This window comes from Danio aesculapii, chromosome 7 (genome assembly GCF_903798145.1).
Source record: "Danio aesculapii chromosome 7, fDanAes4.1, whole genome shotgun sequence".
NCBI classification, from domain to species: domain Eukaryota; kingdom Metazoa; phylum Chordata; class Actinopteri; order Cypriniformes; family Danionidae; genus Danio; species Danio aesculapii.
The window spans coordinates 14,319,405-14,335,162 of NC_079441.1; the positions used below are offsets into that span (position 1 = coordinate 14,319,405).

General features: G+C 33.0%; 1 protein-coding gene across 1 annotated transcript in view; it reads left to right on the top strand.

Annotated features, from left to right (window-relative positions):
- The first annotated feature begins 12,532 nt into the window (after positions 1 to 12,532).
- Positions 12,533 to 15,758, top strand: part of mpped2a (metallophosphoesterase domain containing 2a) — a 134,355-nt gene continuing 131,129 nt past the window's right edge. The window contains exon 1 of the mRNA XM_056461082.1: positions 12,533 to 12,623. The gene's annotated coding sequence lies outside the window, so the exon portion shown is untranslated. The remainder of the gene's footprint in view (positions 12,624 to 15,758) is intronic.

A 15,758-nucleotide genomic window follows, 5' to 3' on the forward strand; every position in this document is an offset into this window, starting at 1 on the left:
CGTCACATATTAGGAATCACCAATAAAATTAAACAACAACTCTCTCTTTAGTTTCATTTCTAAACATTTGAATCAAACAAAATCTGAAGAACGTCTGGTCCAAGCCCCTCCCCCAGAGTATTGTCAGTCTGTAGCGGTCGATGATTGGCTCCTGTACTAGAAAGCGGACTTTATTCACCATATAGTGATTGATGATTGGCTCCTGTATTAGTGGGAGGGGCTTTATTCATCATATTGACTGTTACACTTTTTACTCATTCAAAACTATACGAGTGACATGTCTTGTTTATTTTATAGGCTGCATCCGAAACGCCTACTACACAGTAGGTACTGTATTTGAATTTAAACATACTACTCTGCCGTTAGAAAAGTACATTATATAGAGTATTAATGTGAGCAGTATGAATGGCATTCGCCATGTTGTCATCATTTGACCTACCCGCTTCAGTTGCGTTGCTTCACTCCCATTCATGATAGCACAGCGTGCATGGGATGCGCACTTCAGAATCTCACCGGAAATAGCAGGTATAGTAGGTATAATAGTAGGTACTTCTACTGATTTTCGAATTCTATGAATTCTGACATACTACTCGGCTCGCGTACTGATTTTAGCATAGTATATTGTATGGATGTATGCGATTTTGGACGCAGAGATAGTCTTTGATTTGACATCATGCCGCATTGTTTACTGCAGTAACCTAGGCAACACCATTATTAATATATTTACATTAAGCTGAAACACCACAATTCTTGAGGTTTTTTGGGGGCAACTTAATTGTTTTATCTTCAGTCCACTTAAATTTGTAAAAACTAATGTGTTAACTCATTTCATTCATGTTGTTCCAAATTGATTGTGTGGAACCCAGCATTTGTTTACAGTGTTGATAACACTTCATTTTAATGTGTCCTTATTACACATTCAATGTACTTACTATAGTTATTACTATTTATTATGCATAATTTCATCCAGAATCCTTACCCTAACCATGTAATAAATACATATTATTTAATTACTCGGTAGCAAAATAGTTACATTTAATAGTTACATTAAATTAATAGTATAACTCAATATTTTTTAAGTACGTTTTTTTTAAAGAATTTATTCATTAAATAATTAGTTATACATTTTTATACTCAGCTTCAAAATATTTCTAATCATTAAAAATCTTGTGAAATATTATAATTTCTGTTTTCTATTTGAATACATTTTAAATATATTTGTATTGTTTTACATTTTTAATAAATGACTTATGCTCACCAAGCTGCAGTTATCTGATCAAAAATAAAATAACAAACATAATCTTGTGAATTATTATAATTACAAATTGCTGTTTTTTTTATTTAATACATTTTCAAATATAATTTTTTCTTCTGATGCAAAGCTAAATTTACAACATCATTACTCTAGTATTCAGCATCACATAAGCATCAGAAATCCTTCTAATGTGCTGATTTAGTGTTCAGATATTTATAATTTATTTCTTCAATTTACATTTATTTTCTTATTTTCAGAACAATTTGCTGGTAAAACTTTAAAATAATGGCAACAATAATCGTTTTGTTGTGGAAACCCACAAAAACAGCATTTAATTATCATTTATTTTCAGATGTGCCGTGTATTCAAGCTTTAAGTAACTTCTGATAAAAGTGTTTGCTAAATTTATAAATGCAAATGTTGATATTAAAATGTCAATGTGTGAATAGGGAAATTTAAAATGATAAATTAATATATATTTAAATATATGAATATTCATCATGCAGATTAATTTTGGCAGTTGATCAGCAAGACAGCCCCTGCTGGTAGAAGTTGCAACTACACCATTGTGTTTCCCCATTGACTCCCATTCAAAATTACACTCACCGGCCACTTTATTAGGTACACATGGCAGCAACTCAATGCATTTAGGCATGTAGACATGGTCAAGATGATCTGTTGCAGTTCAAAGAGCGCATCAGAGAAAGGTGATTTAAGTGACTTTGAATGTGGCATGGTTGTTGGTGCCAGATGGGCCGGTCTGAGTATTTTAGAAACTGCTGATCTACAGGGATTTTCACGCACAACCATCTCTATGGTTTACAGAGAATGATCAGAAAAGGAGAAAATATCCAGTGAGCGGCAAGTCTGTGGGCGCAAATGCCTTGTTGATGCCAGAGGACAGAGGAGAATGGCCAGACTGGTTCCAGTTGATAGAAGCGCAACAGTAACTCAAATAACCACTCGTTACAACTAAGATATGCAGAAGAGCATCTCTGAATACACAACACATCCAGCCTTTAGGCAGATGGGCTACAGCAGCAGAAGATCACACTGAGTGTCACACCTGTCAGCTAAGAACAGGAAACTGAGGCTACAATTCACACAGGCTCACCAAAATTGGACAATAGAAGATTGGAAAAACGTTGCCTGGTCTGATGAGTCTCCATTTCTGCTGCAACATTCGGATGTTAGGATCAGAATTTGGCGTCAACAACATGAAAGAATGGATCTATCCTGCCTTGTATCAACGGTTCAGGCTGGTGGTGGTGGTGTAATGGTGTGGGGGATATTTTCTTGGCACACTTTGGGCCCATTAGTACCAACTGAGCCTCATGTCAACGCCACAGCCTACCTGGGTATTGTTGCTGACCATGTCCATCCCTTTATGACCACAGTGTACCCGTCTTCTGATGGCTACTTCCAGCAGGATAACGCACCGTGTTATGAAGCGCGAATCATCTGGTTTCTTAAACATGAAAATTAGTTCTCAAATGGCCTCCACAGTCACCAGCTCCCAATCCAGTAGAGCAACTTTGGGATATGGTGCATCGGGAGATTCGCATCATTTATGTGCAGCCTACAAATCTGCAGCAATTACGTGATGCTATCATGTCAATTTCGACTAAAATCTCTGAGGAATATTTCCAATGCCTTGTTGAATCTATGCCACAAAGGATTAAGGCAGTTCTGAAGGCAAAAGAGGGTCCCAGTACTAGTAAGGTGTGCCTAATAAAGTGGCCGGTAAGTGTAGCTGTACATTATGAAAAAAATATTTTATGTAGGCCGCATATTCATCAATAATATTTTGTTTATCATTATATTAGACATTTACCAGTGCTCTGCTTTTTGTGTGGGCTCTTAAGTGTGGGAAATATATTTCCTCCTGTCAGTTGCTTTTGACTTCACAGCTCAGGAAAGCACTATTGAAGGGTTTTTGAGTGCATTCTAGCATCTGTCAGTCAATGTCACCAGAATGATTAGTCACATGACATTTTGTGGAACTGGCTGGGGGAAAAAAGATAAAAAATGCAGGTTGAAGTGAACAGAAATCTTCTTTTTCCAGGTATTACAGACCAGCATAGTTAAAAATTCATATTACTTCATTGACCACTGAAGTAAACATGAATCTTCCTTTTCCAAGTATTATAGACCAGCTTAGTGTTTAATATTTCAGAATCAAATATATTTTTTTAACCCTGGGTAAACTCAAATTATTCATGCTGTACAATATTATTTCAGTTAATGACATTTAGTGCTTTCTAGCATTAGCCAATCAGCATCATTATAATGCCATTTTCCTTCCAAAATGATGTCACATGCAGGGTGTCAATATTGCGGCAATTGTCATATCTTGAATCTGTGATGTTTTCTTATTTTCTGCAAGCCAGTTTTCAGTTACTGTATAGAAGTACTGTGCGGACAAGGTGTTATGTTTGAAAACGGTCTATTATTATCACTCTTAATGAATATAATCAAATATACGAAACAAAAAATTAGGGTTGTTAAATAATATTGTTACAGTGATGTTTCTGTTTGTAATGTAAAATAACAACAGACTTTAAATTACAGCAATTTACTGTAAAATAAAGGACGTTATATAACATAAATTTATCGTAAAATAACGGACTTTAAATTACATAAATTTACTGTAAAATAACAGCTGTTAAATTAAGGAAATTTACCGTAAAATAATGAACATTAAATTACAGAAATTTACCATAAAATAATGGCCAATAAATTAATGAAATTCACAGTAAAATAACGGGCGTCAAATTACAGAAATTTCCTTAAATTTTAATTTCTGGTAAATTTATGTAATTTAACAGTAAATTTATGTAAGTTAATGGCTTTTATTTTACGGGATTTTTCGGCACCCCAGCTGTCGGAAAAAAGGTAAAATAACAGATTTTTTTTGTGTACTATAGGATATAGGATATGAATTTCTATAACGTAAAGCTGAATTTAAACCATATCACACCAGTCTTCAGTATCACATGATCCTTAAGCTACCATTGTAAAATTATTTTCACCCTCATCAATCTTGGAAAACAATGTGCTGTGGCAGATTAATATTTTAGTGTTCTTTGATTAATACAGTTTATATAAATTTCCACAAATAATCTAAGTAATCCCCATAAATGCTCTTAAATTGCTGTAAATTCCCGTAATTTCCAGGTAAGTTTCCAAATTGGAAATTGTCTCAAATTTCCCATTGGAACTTCCCATGAAAACGCTCAGAAAAATTTATAGAAATTTTCCCTCCTCTTTGCAACTCTAGTCACATGACCTTTTACAGGTCAGGTGATTGGCTGAACAACAAAAAATGAAAAAATAAAAAAAAATAAAATAAATATGCAGGTTGTGTTTAAGGCACAGATGGATAAGATTAATGATTATTATTATTATTATTAATTAAAATATTTATTATATTTATAATATTTCTATATTTACAATATTGCAATAAAATTAATTATATTAATTAAAATGTATACTTTATTTACAATATTACAATACGATTAATTATTATTAATTAAAATATTTATATATTTAAAATATTACTATATTTACAATAAGATTAATTATTATTAATTAAAATGTTTACTATACTTTTCTACTATATTTACCGTATTAAAATTAAATTATTAATTAAGATGTTTACCATATTTATATTACTATATTTACAATATTACACAAAAATGTATTATTATTAATTAAAATGTTTACTATATTTAAGTATTAATATATTAATATATTTATATCTAAATATTACATGACCACATGTATTTGTTAAGAATTTCAAACTTGATCTTTTGACATGTTAAGAAATATTTTTGAGGGAGAATTAAGTCAGTCAGTCAGTCATGCAGCGCAATATTATTAAATCCAATTATATCTTCCTCTTCTGTAGTCTTGATTTCCTAATTCTAAGTGTGACAATGTGTGTGACATAAATCTGTGTGTGTGTGTGTGTGCACAGGCTTCTATTTATCCGAAAGACCCTTGTGCCCCTGCTGCTAGATTTAGGTTAAGTGAAATTCGCCCTCCACTCGTCACACAGAATCTATCCCACCCTCCCGGTTAATATGGCTTTTATTCCATTTCCATTTTCATGGAGTCGTTTTGCCCCTCTTTTATAGAAGGTCATAAAATATATAGTGAATTTTTGAAGCATTCTGCATAACATTTACATTTTCTATTGTATAGATGTGATCAGGGGAAGGCGACTGAATAAAACATTCATGTCAGAGGCCATTTCTTCAGTGACATTTGAAGCTGTATCTATCATCACTCTCTCTCTCTCTCTCTCTCGTTGGTGCAGTAGGGGAACAAATGATGGTGCAGTGTTTAACGGCGGCCTCCGCGAATAAAATTCCTACTCTGCCTTCACATTATTGCCCGCTGGCTAGTTGATGAAAACACATTTTCCGCAGATAAGAGAAAAGTCAAATAGAAATGTCGCTTAGTTGTGTGTGGGTTTGTGAAAATTGAAACGTGAGTGAAAGTCCAACATTACAGAGATCCATCTCGCATGCAACGCTTCACAGTAATGCACAGCAGAGAGACAATTCACTTTTTTCCTCCGTTAAAAGCTCTGAAAACAAAATCATGAATCATAAGAAATGAAAAGCTTTTGTTCAGGGTACATTTTTGTCATGAATTAGCCCTGATAATTTTTTTAAAACCATATTAACTATTAATTTATTCATTAAGCATTAATGTGAATGGCTTGATGCCAGGTAAAAAAAGACCTAGTGGGATTTGAGCTTGATTTACTTTTAATAATAAATATCCAATCAAATGATTTTAAACATTTGCCATGACAGTATTTGATGTGCGTGAACTGATTATTATTATTTTTTTTACATATTTTTTTATCAATATATAATCTCTTGCATACTAAATACATCAAATGTTCAATTGTTTAGTTGTATAGTTACAAATAATTAAACAGTTATATTTACATTTATGATTTAAATGATCAAAATTTGAATATTTTTTTCATTGTTTCTTTAATTAAAACTCATTAAATAAAATATTTCAATGCCCTGATTGTAACGTACAATGTCTAGACAAGAGATGCCCAAACTACGGCCCTCTATCCCATCTGAGAAGAGAAGTATGACTGTTTAGAGATTGTCTTTTCAAATCTATTGTAATCTTTTGTTTGTTTTATTGTTAAAAGCTAATCGAAATTAAATGTTTCAGTTAATTATCGTAAACAATCAGATTTAGTATGTACATACCTGATGGATAGAGGACAATGCAGAGACTTTGGTGAGCAAATCAAGGTAAAGGCAGATTCAGCAGTGATTCAGAGTTATTCTAAAAGTTATTCTGCATTAGCTAATATGATTCGTAATTTTTTTTATTCATTTTTAAATATTCTGTAATAAATTAGGAAATTACCCATGGCAACTTTAATGTAACATAGTTTGGTATATTTATCTTCGGCCACCGCCCCTTTATATTAAAAAGTTTGGGCACCCTGGTCTAGCATGATGATAAAATAATACTATATAGTTGTTTTTTAGAGCTATACACTACTTTTGTCTTTCACACATCTAAACACACTAAGTGATTCAGTTGTTTTTGCAGTACTGCTTTTTTATTATGTGTGTGTGTATTATATACTTATTTTTTGTTCCTATTCTGACACCCAATTCTAATTGAGTCAGTCTGAACTGTACATTTCTAAACTTACATACATTTTTAATCTGTTTACTTGGCATGCCTAAACATTTCCTCTAATGTCACGGCATAAACTAAATCAAGCTAAAAGAGCATTTGATTCACGCTTTTCTTTCAGCAGATTCTCTGGCTCATTTTATCACCAACATGTGAGTACTGAAACACCTCAAGCTTTTTTAGCTCTTCTGATTTGTTCCATTTTTTTTACTAAAATGATCAGAGACCTCACTGAACACTCAATAAACAATCCAGTCTGTATAAAATTCACCACAAAAGTGGCCCATTTCACCTGACCTCACCCAGTTTATGAAAGCAAGACCTATTCAGTTAATCAGAAAACTTTGCAAACATGCACTTGATTTTTTTGACAAAGAGAAAACTAAATCGTGAAGTCTTTTTTTAAAATGATCACTCTTTTTTGGGAGGGGAGGAGTAAAACATTCACACACACACACACATATTGTTGTTACATTAGTATTTTTCTTTTTCATTCATTTAATATTATTATTAATAAGTGTCTTATGCTCACCAAGTTGCATTTATTAGATCAAAAATAAAATCTTGTGAAATATTACAAGGGCGACGCAGTGGCGCAGTAGGTAGTGCTGTCGCCTCACAGCAAGAAGGTCGCTGGTTCAAGCCTCAGCTTGGTGTTTGCATATTCTCCCAGCGTTCGCATGGGTTTGCTCCGGTTTCCCCCACAGTCCAAACACATGTGGTACAGGTGAACTGGGTAGGCTAAATTGTCTGTAGTGGATGAGTGTGTATGGATGTTTCCCAGAGATGGGTTGCAGCTGGAAGGGCATCCGCTGCGTTAAAACGTGCTGGATAAGTTGGCGGCTCATTCCGCTGTGGCGACCCCGGATTGGTAGAGGGACTAAGCCGAAAAGAAAATGAATGAATGTATGAAATATTACAATTAAAACTATCTGTTTTCTATCTGAATAAATTTTAATACATAATTGTTTACTTTATTAAATAATTTCTTATTTTTAAATAAATATTGTATGCTCACTAAGCTGCATTTATTTGATCAAAATCTAAATAATAAACAAAATCATGTGAAACGTTCTAATTTAAAATAGTTGAGTCAGTCTGACAGTCTGAACTATAGGTCTGAACTCAACATTTTTTTTTCTGATTTTGGATGCCTAAACATTTCCTCTAATGTCACGGCATAAACTAAATCAAGCTAAAAGAGCATTTGATTCACGCTTTTCTTTCAGCAGATTCTCTGGCTCATTTTATCACCAACATACGAGTACTGAAATACCTCTTGAGCTTTTTTATTTCATATGTTTAACCTAAAATGATCACAGACTCACTGAACACTCAATAAACTGTGTAGAAATCTAATTCACCACAAAAGTGGCCCATTTGGCCTGACTTCACCCAGTGTATGAAAGCAAGACCCATTCAATTAATCTTAAGATAGAAAACTTTGCAAACATGCACTTGATTTTTTGACAAAGACCAACAAAATCATGAAGCCTCCTTCAAAACGATCACTTCCTCAAGACACTCGCATGTCTTATTATTAAGTCAATGCAACACCCAAAAACAAAGAACACTGCAAAGAAAATAAGCATTAGAAAATAGGATCTCTTCTCTCCACGTGTGAACGCATTTCATGGCACACTCTTCTTTGGGAGGGGAGGAGTAAGACACACACATTTATACACACATACTGTTGTTACGTTAGTTTTTTAATTAATTAATTAATTAATTATTTATTTATAATAATAATAATAATACGTGTCTCATGCTCACCAAGTTGCATTTAATAGATCAGAAATAAAATCTTGAGAAATATTACAATTCAAAAATACTAAATGTTAAAATATAATTTACTTTGTTTTATTAAATAATGAATTCTTTTTAAAATAAATGCCGTATGCTCGCCAAGCTGCATTTATTTGATCAAAATTTAAATAATATAAAAATCATGTGAAACATTCGAATTTAAACTAGTTTAGTCAGTCTGCACCATATGTTTGAACTCAACATTTTTAATCTGTTTACTTGGCATGCACAAACATTTCCTCTAATGTCACGGCATAAACTAAATCGAATGATAGAGCATTCGATTCACACTTTTCTTTCAACAGATTTCCTGGCTCATTTTTCCACCAACATACGAGTACTGAACTACCTCTTGAGCTTTTTTTTGTTACATACTTTCAATCTAAAATGATCAGAGACCTCACTGAACACTCAATAAACTAGAAATCCAGTCTGTATACAATTCACCACAAAGGTGTCCCATTTGACCTGACTTCACCCATTGTATGAAAGCAAGACCTATTCAGTTGATGCCTAAACATTTGCTGTAATGTCATGGCATAAACTAAATCAAACGAAGTGAGCATTCGATTCACACTTTTCTTTCAACAGATTCTCTGGCTCATTTTACCACCAACATACAAGTACTGAACTACCTCTTGAGCTTTTTTGTTTCATATTTTCAACCTAAAATGATCACAGACCACACTGAACATGTAATGAAGTATGTAGAAATCCATTCTGTATACAATTCACCAGAAAAAAGTGACCCATTTGACCTGACATCACCCATTGTATGAAAGCAAGACCTTTTCACTTAATCTTAAGACTGAAAACTTTGCAAACATGCACTTGATTTTTAAGAAAGACCAACAAAATCGTGAGGGCCTCCTTTACAAATGAGAAACTCGCAGGTCTGATTATTAAATCAATGCAACACCTAAAAACAAAGAACACTGCAAAGAAAAAAGACTGGAAAATAAGCATTAGAAAAAAGGATCTCTTCTTTCCAAGTGTGAACGCATATCATAGCACACTCTTCTTTGGGAGGGGAGTAGTAACACACACACACACCACAACACAACACAACACAACACAACACAACACAACACAACACACACACACACACTGTTGTTCCATTACTATTTAAAAAAATGTATTAAAGATTATTATTAATAATAAGTGTCTTATGCTCAAAAATAAAATAAAATAAAAATTGTGAAATATTACAATTAACTTTTTTGTAATATAATTTTTTACTTTGTTTTATTAAATAATTTATTCTTTTTAAATAAATATCGTATGCTCACTAAGCTGCATTTATTTGATTAAAATCAAAATAATATAAAAATCATCTGAAACGTTCTAATTTAAAGTAGTTGAGTCAGTCTGAACTATAGGTCTGAACTCAACATTTTAATCTGTTTACTTGGCATGCACAAACATTTCCTCTAATGTCACGGCATAAACTGAATCAAGCTAAAAGAGCATTTGATTCACACTTTTCTTTCAGCAGATTCTCTGGCTCATTTTATCATCAACATACGAGTACTGAAATATCTCTTAAACTTTTTGTTTCATATTTGCAACCTAAAATGATCACAGACCTCACTGAACACTCAATAAAACAGAAATCCAGACTGTACACAATTCATCAAAAAAGTGGCCCATTTTACTTAATTTCACCCAGTGTATGAAAGCAAGACCTATTCAGTTAATCAAAAAACTTTGCAAACATGCACTTGATTTTTCTTGATCTGGAAAATAAGCATTAGAAAAGAGGATCTCTTCTCTCCATGTGTGAACGCATATCATGGCAGACTTTTCTTTGGGAGGGGAGTAGTAGCACACACATTCATACACACACACATGCATGCATACTGTTGTTCCATTACTATTTTAAAAAATGCATTTATTATTATTATTAATAAGTGTCTTATGCTCACCAAGTTGCATTTATTAGATCAAAAATTACATCTTGTGAAATATTACAATTAAAACTCTGTTTTCTATTTGAATACATTATAAAATATAATTATTTACTTTGTTTTATTAAATAATTTCTTATTTTTAAATAAATATTGTATGCTCACCAAGCTGCATTTATTTGATCAAAATCTAATTGCTCTGAAAATCATGTGAAACGTTCTAATTTAAAATAGTTGAGTCAGTCTGAACTATAGGTCTGAACTCAACATTTTAATCTGTTTATTGGCATGCCTAAACATTTCCTCTAATGTCACGGCATAAGCTAAAAGAGCATTTGATTCACACTTTTCTTTCAGCAGATTTTCTGGCTCATTTTATCATAAACATGTGAGTACTGAACTACCTCTTGAGCTTTTTGTTTCATATTTGCAACCTAAAATGATCACAGACCTCACTGAACACTCAATAAAATAGAAATACAGTCTGTATACAATTCATCAAAAAAGTGGCCCATTTCACTTATATTCACCCAGTGTATGAAAGCAAGACCTATTCAGTTAATCAAAAAAGTTTGCAAACATGCACTTGATTTTTCGACAAAGAGCAACAAAATCTTGAAGCCTCCTTTAAAATGATCACCTCCTCAAGACTCTCGCAGGTCTGATTATTAAATCAATACATAACCTAAAAACAAAGAACACTGCAAAGAAAAAAGAGTGGAAAATAAGCATTAGAAGAGGATCTTTTCTCTCCATGTGTGAACGCATATCATGGCAGACTCTTCTTTGAGAGGGGAGTAGTAGCACACACACACACACACATGAATACTGTTGTTCCATTACTATTTTTAAAAATGCATTAATTATTATTATTATTTTTAATATGTGTCTTATGCTTACCAGGTTGCATTTATTAGATCAAAAATAACATCTTGTGAAATATTACAACTAAAACTCTGTTTTCTATTTGAATACATTATAAAATATAATTGTTTACTTTGTTTTATTAAATAATTTATTATTTATTAATAAACACCGTATACTCACCAAGCTGCATTTCTTTGATCAAAATCTAATTGATATAAAAATCATGTGAAACGTTCTAATTTAAAGTAGTTGAGTCAGTCTGAACTATAGGTCTGAACTCAACATTTTTAATCGGTTTACTTGGCATGCACAAACATTTCCTCTAATGTCACGGCATAAACTAAATCTAAATGAAAAGAGCATTTGATTCACACTTTTCTTTCAGCAGATTCTCTGGCTCTTTTTATCATCAACATACGAGTACTGAACAACCTCTTGAGCTTTTTTGTTTCATATTTTCAACCTAAAATGATCACAGACCTTACTGAACACTCAATAAAATAGAAATCCAGACTGTACACAATTCATCAAAAAAGTGACCCATTTGGCCTGACTTCACCCAGTGTATGAAAGCACGACCTATTCAGTTAATCAGAAAACTTTGCAAACATGCACTTGATTTTTTGACAAAGACCAACAAAATCTTTAAAAATGAGACACTCGCAGGTCTGATTATTAAATCAAAGTAACACCCAAAAACAAAGAAAAAGGAGTGGAAAATAAGCATTAGAAAAGAGGATCTCTTCTCTCCACGTGTGAACGCATATCATGGCAGACTCTTCTTTGGGAGGGGAGGAGTAACACACACACATTCATACACACACATACATACTCGCTCCGCCATGCTAGTACGGAGGCTATGCTCTCGTCGCTGCTCTCTGACCCCAGTGGCAGTCCTTTCTTCCTCGGCTGCGGTCTAGACTCACTCCCCCTCTCCGCCAGTCAGTGCGAGATTCGCCGCCTGCCAGCGCTGCTCCTCCCGCCAGCTCGCCGGAGGGTCTCCCAGGGTCGAGGGTCCTGCCCCAGCCCGGCTCCGAGTGCCACCTCTTCGGCTACCGACATCTGCATTCCCCGGCGTGTATGGAGCAACATCTTTAGAGGTGGGCGAGAGGAAAGAGGGGGCTTTTCGACCTCTTCTTGTGCGTTTGGAAATGTAGGCTAAGACAGGGTGCGAAAGGGGAGAAAAAAAAAATAAGACACAAAAGGGTTAGAGGTGGCTTGTCATTGAGCGGCGGTGTCAGCGCGGCCACTCACCCGAGGAACGATCACCCTCCGCGGTGTGCGCGCTAGACATTTACGCGCTACTTTTTTGCCTGGTTTTAACACGACATGTCGGCGATTTTGAGGTGATGGAGGTTGAACTTGATCTCTTGTGCGTTCTCTCCGAAGAGTGCGTGAGTGCCCTCTTGAAACGTGATTTCCAGGCTTTATTTTTTGATCGTTCCCTCGCATTGTTCAGGCGGAAGCAGCGGAGTTGAGCGCAAATAAATATCACGCGGGTTTATGGATGTTAGATATTATACGGAACGGCAGGTTTTTTTACGCAGCTAAAGCTAGTGGGTGCTAGCTAGCTGAGGTGAGAAGCGATTTTCTTTTCGTGCAGAATGCGAGGAGTAATGAATATTGTTTTGTGCAACAAAAAAAAATCTACATTTTGCCTAACTATTTATATTAAACTAGACAAATTTATTGCATGTTGAGGTATTTGAAAATTATAGTAAATAGTTTGACGTAAAATAACAAAAACTTAATAAACCTGAGAGATGCATGAAGTAAAAATACTCTAAAATTTATTTTCGGTTTAAAAAGTAATTAAACTAATAACATTTAGTATTTTTAAATCAATTGAAATGTATTTTTCTCATGCATGTTGATTGAATGTAGGCTATGCAGTACAGTAAGTAGATTTAAGTACAGTATGCATTGATTTTGCTATAGTCTGTTTATAAAAATGACTTTTTGCCAAATAATATTAAGCTACAGGAATATTGAAGAGAGGACAGCAAAACAAGACTCACAAATTAATAATCTGTTAAAATATATTAACTAATTCTTGCATGTATAGAACTACAGGACATAATACAGTAAATAGTTTAATGCGAAATAACAAAAACTTAGTAAACCTGACAGATGCATGAAGTAAAAATACTCAAATTTTTCCTTTTATAAAGTAATACTTTACAGATCTTATAATTTGTATGACATTAATATTTTTAGATCAACTTAAATGAAATGTATTTTTATCATGCAAGGTGATGTGTAGGCTGTGTAGTACAGTAAGCAGATTTAAGTACAGTATGCATTGATTTTACTGCAGTATGTTTAAAAAAAATTACTTTTTGCTAAATAATATTAAGCTGCAGAAATACTGAAGAGAGGACCGCAAAATAAGAATCGTAAGTGATTAATCTGTTAAACTGACAAATTTTTGCATGTATAAAACTACAGGACATAAATACAGTAAATAGTTTGGCGTGAATTAACAAAAACTTAATAAACCTGACAGATGCATGAAGTAAAAATACTCAATTTTTTATTTTCTAAAGTAACACTTTACAGATCTTATAATTTGTATAACGTTAGTATTTTTAAATTAAATGAATTTTATTTTTATCATGCAAGTCGATTGTATATGTAGGCTACGCAGTACAGTTAAAAGATTTAAGTACAGTATGCATTGATTTTTCTGTAGTATAAAAATGACTTTTTGCAAAATAATATTAAGCTACAGGAATATTGAAGAGGGGACAGTAAAACAAGACTCATAAATTATTCATCTGTTAAAAAAATCTTGACTAATTTTTGCATGTATAAAACTACAGAAAATACCAGGATTAATTTGCATCGCATGAAAATGTTAAATGCCTTCAGTCCTGTTCATATTTAAATATTTTGTATTTTGGTGAATGAGAATTTACACTCACCTGATTCATATAGTCGATACCATGGTGAAACTAATGTAACTTTATTTAATAATTTATTTATTGGATGTGCGATGTGGATCTTTGGTGAATGAGAATGTACGCTCACCTGGCTCATATAGTCGGCACCATGGTGAAACTAATGTAACTATATTATTAATAGATTTTTTGGGATGTGATGTGGATCTTGCTTTGTTAACTGATGTATAGTAAGTTGTCAAAGCTTAATTTTAGCACAGGATTCCAGAAACACAAAAGCTTTTTGTTGCAGGAATTAATGTGAAATTTTATTGATTTTTACGCCGTGTATTTAGAAGCTAAACTACGGATCAATGTAACTGCTTTCCCATATAATTATATTCTTCTTTTATTATTTAGCTTTTTTATATGATTACTTCAAGTATATTTTAAAAGATTAAAATTCAAATATACAGCAACACTCAGTTTGTACAGTAAAGATGATTGAACAAGATGTTTTGAGCGGGTTAGATGAAGTTCAGCGGTCAGTATCGTTAAATCCCTCCATACTTGCTGCTCTCCTTTCTGTATCTCAGCTTTTGCTATTTTTGCAGTTTTTGGCTTCACCTTCACTTTTGCTTTTGTTTTGATGTTTGTTTGTTTGTGTCTTCATGCTTCACTCATTGTTCACTCATTCATCTCTTATTAGGTATTATGTTTAAATTTTGATAAAGTACAGTTTTTGTGCATGTTGAGAATGTGTTTCGGACAGACTGTATTAGTGATCGGTGCATCATTGGAAGATTAGTCTGTCTGGTTTTTAATCATAAACTTACAATGTGAATAACAAATGTCATAAAGTATCCCTAAAGTAATATTATTTCATTAATGTGTAAGAAATATTTTAGAAATTATGAATAATGAAATGGTTTTATTAGGTAACCAATATTTTTGTGTTGTATTAAGTGAATTATTCAAGTCGTATAAGACATTGTTTGATATGAGAAAATCAGTAGGTTAATCAAAACAAATATTAAGCAGAAATGATGCTTTACTGTTTTTGTGCATGTTGTGAATGTGTTTCAGACAAACTGTAATAGTGATCGGTGCATCATTTTAACTGGTTTTTAATCATACACTTACAATGTGAATAACAAATATAAAGTATCCCTGAAGGAATTTAATTTTATTAATATGTAAGAAATATTCTAGAAATTGTGAATACGGTTTTATTAGGTAACCGTTTTTTTCATAACGTGGATTATTCAAGTCAAAGATGTTGTTTGATATGAGAAAATCAGCAGATTAAGCAAGACAAATGTTAATGGATCCAAGACAAATTTTAAGTTATTTATC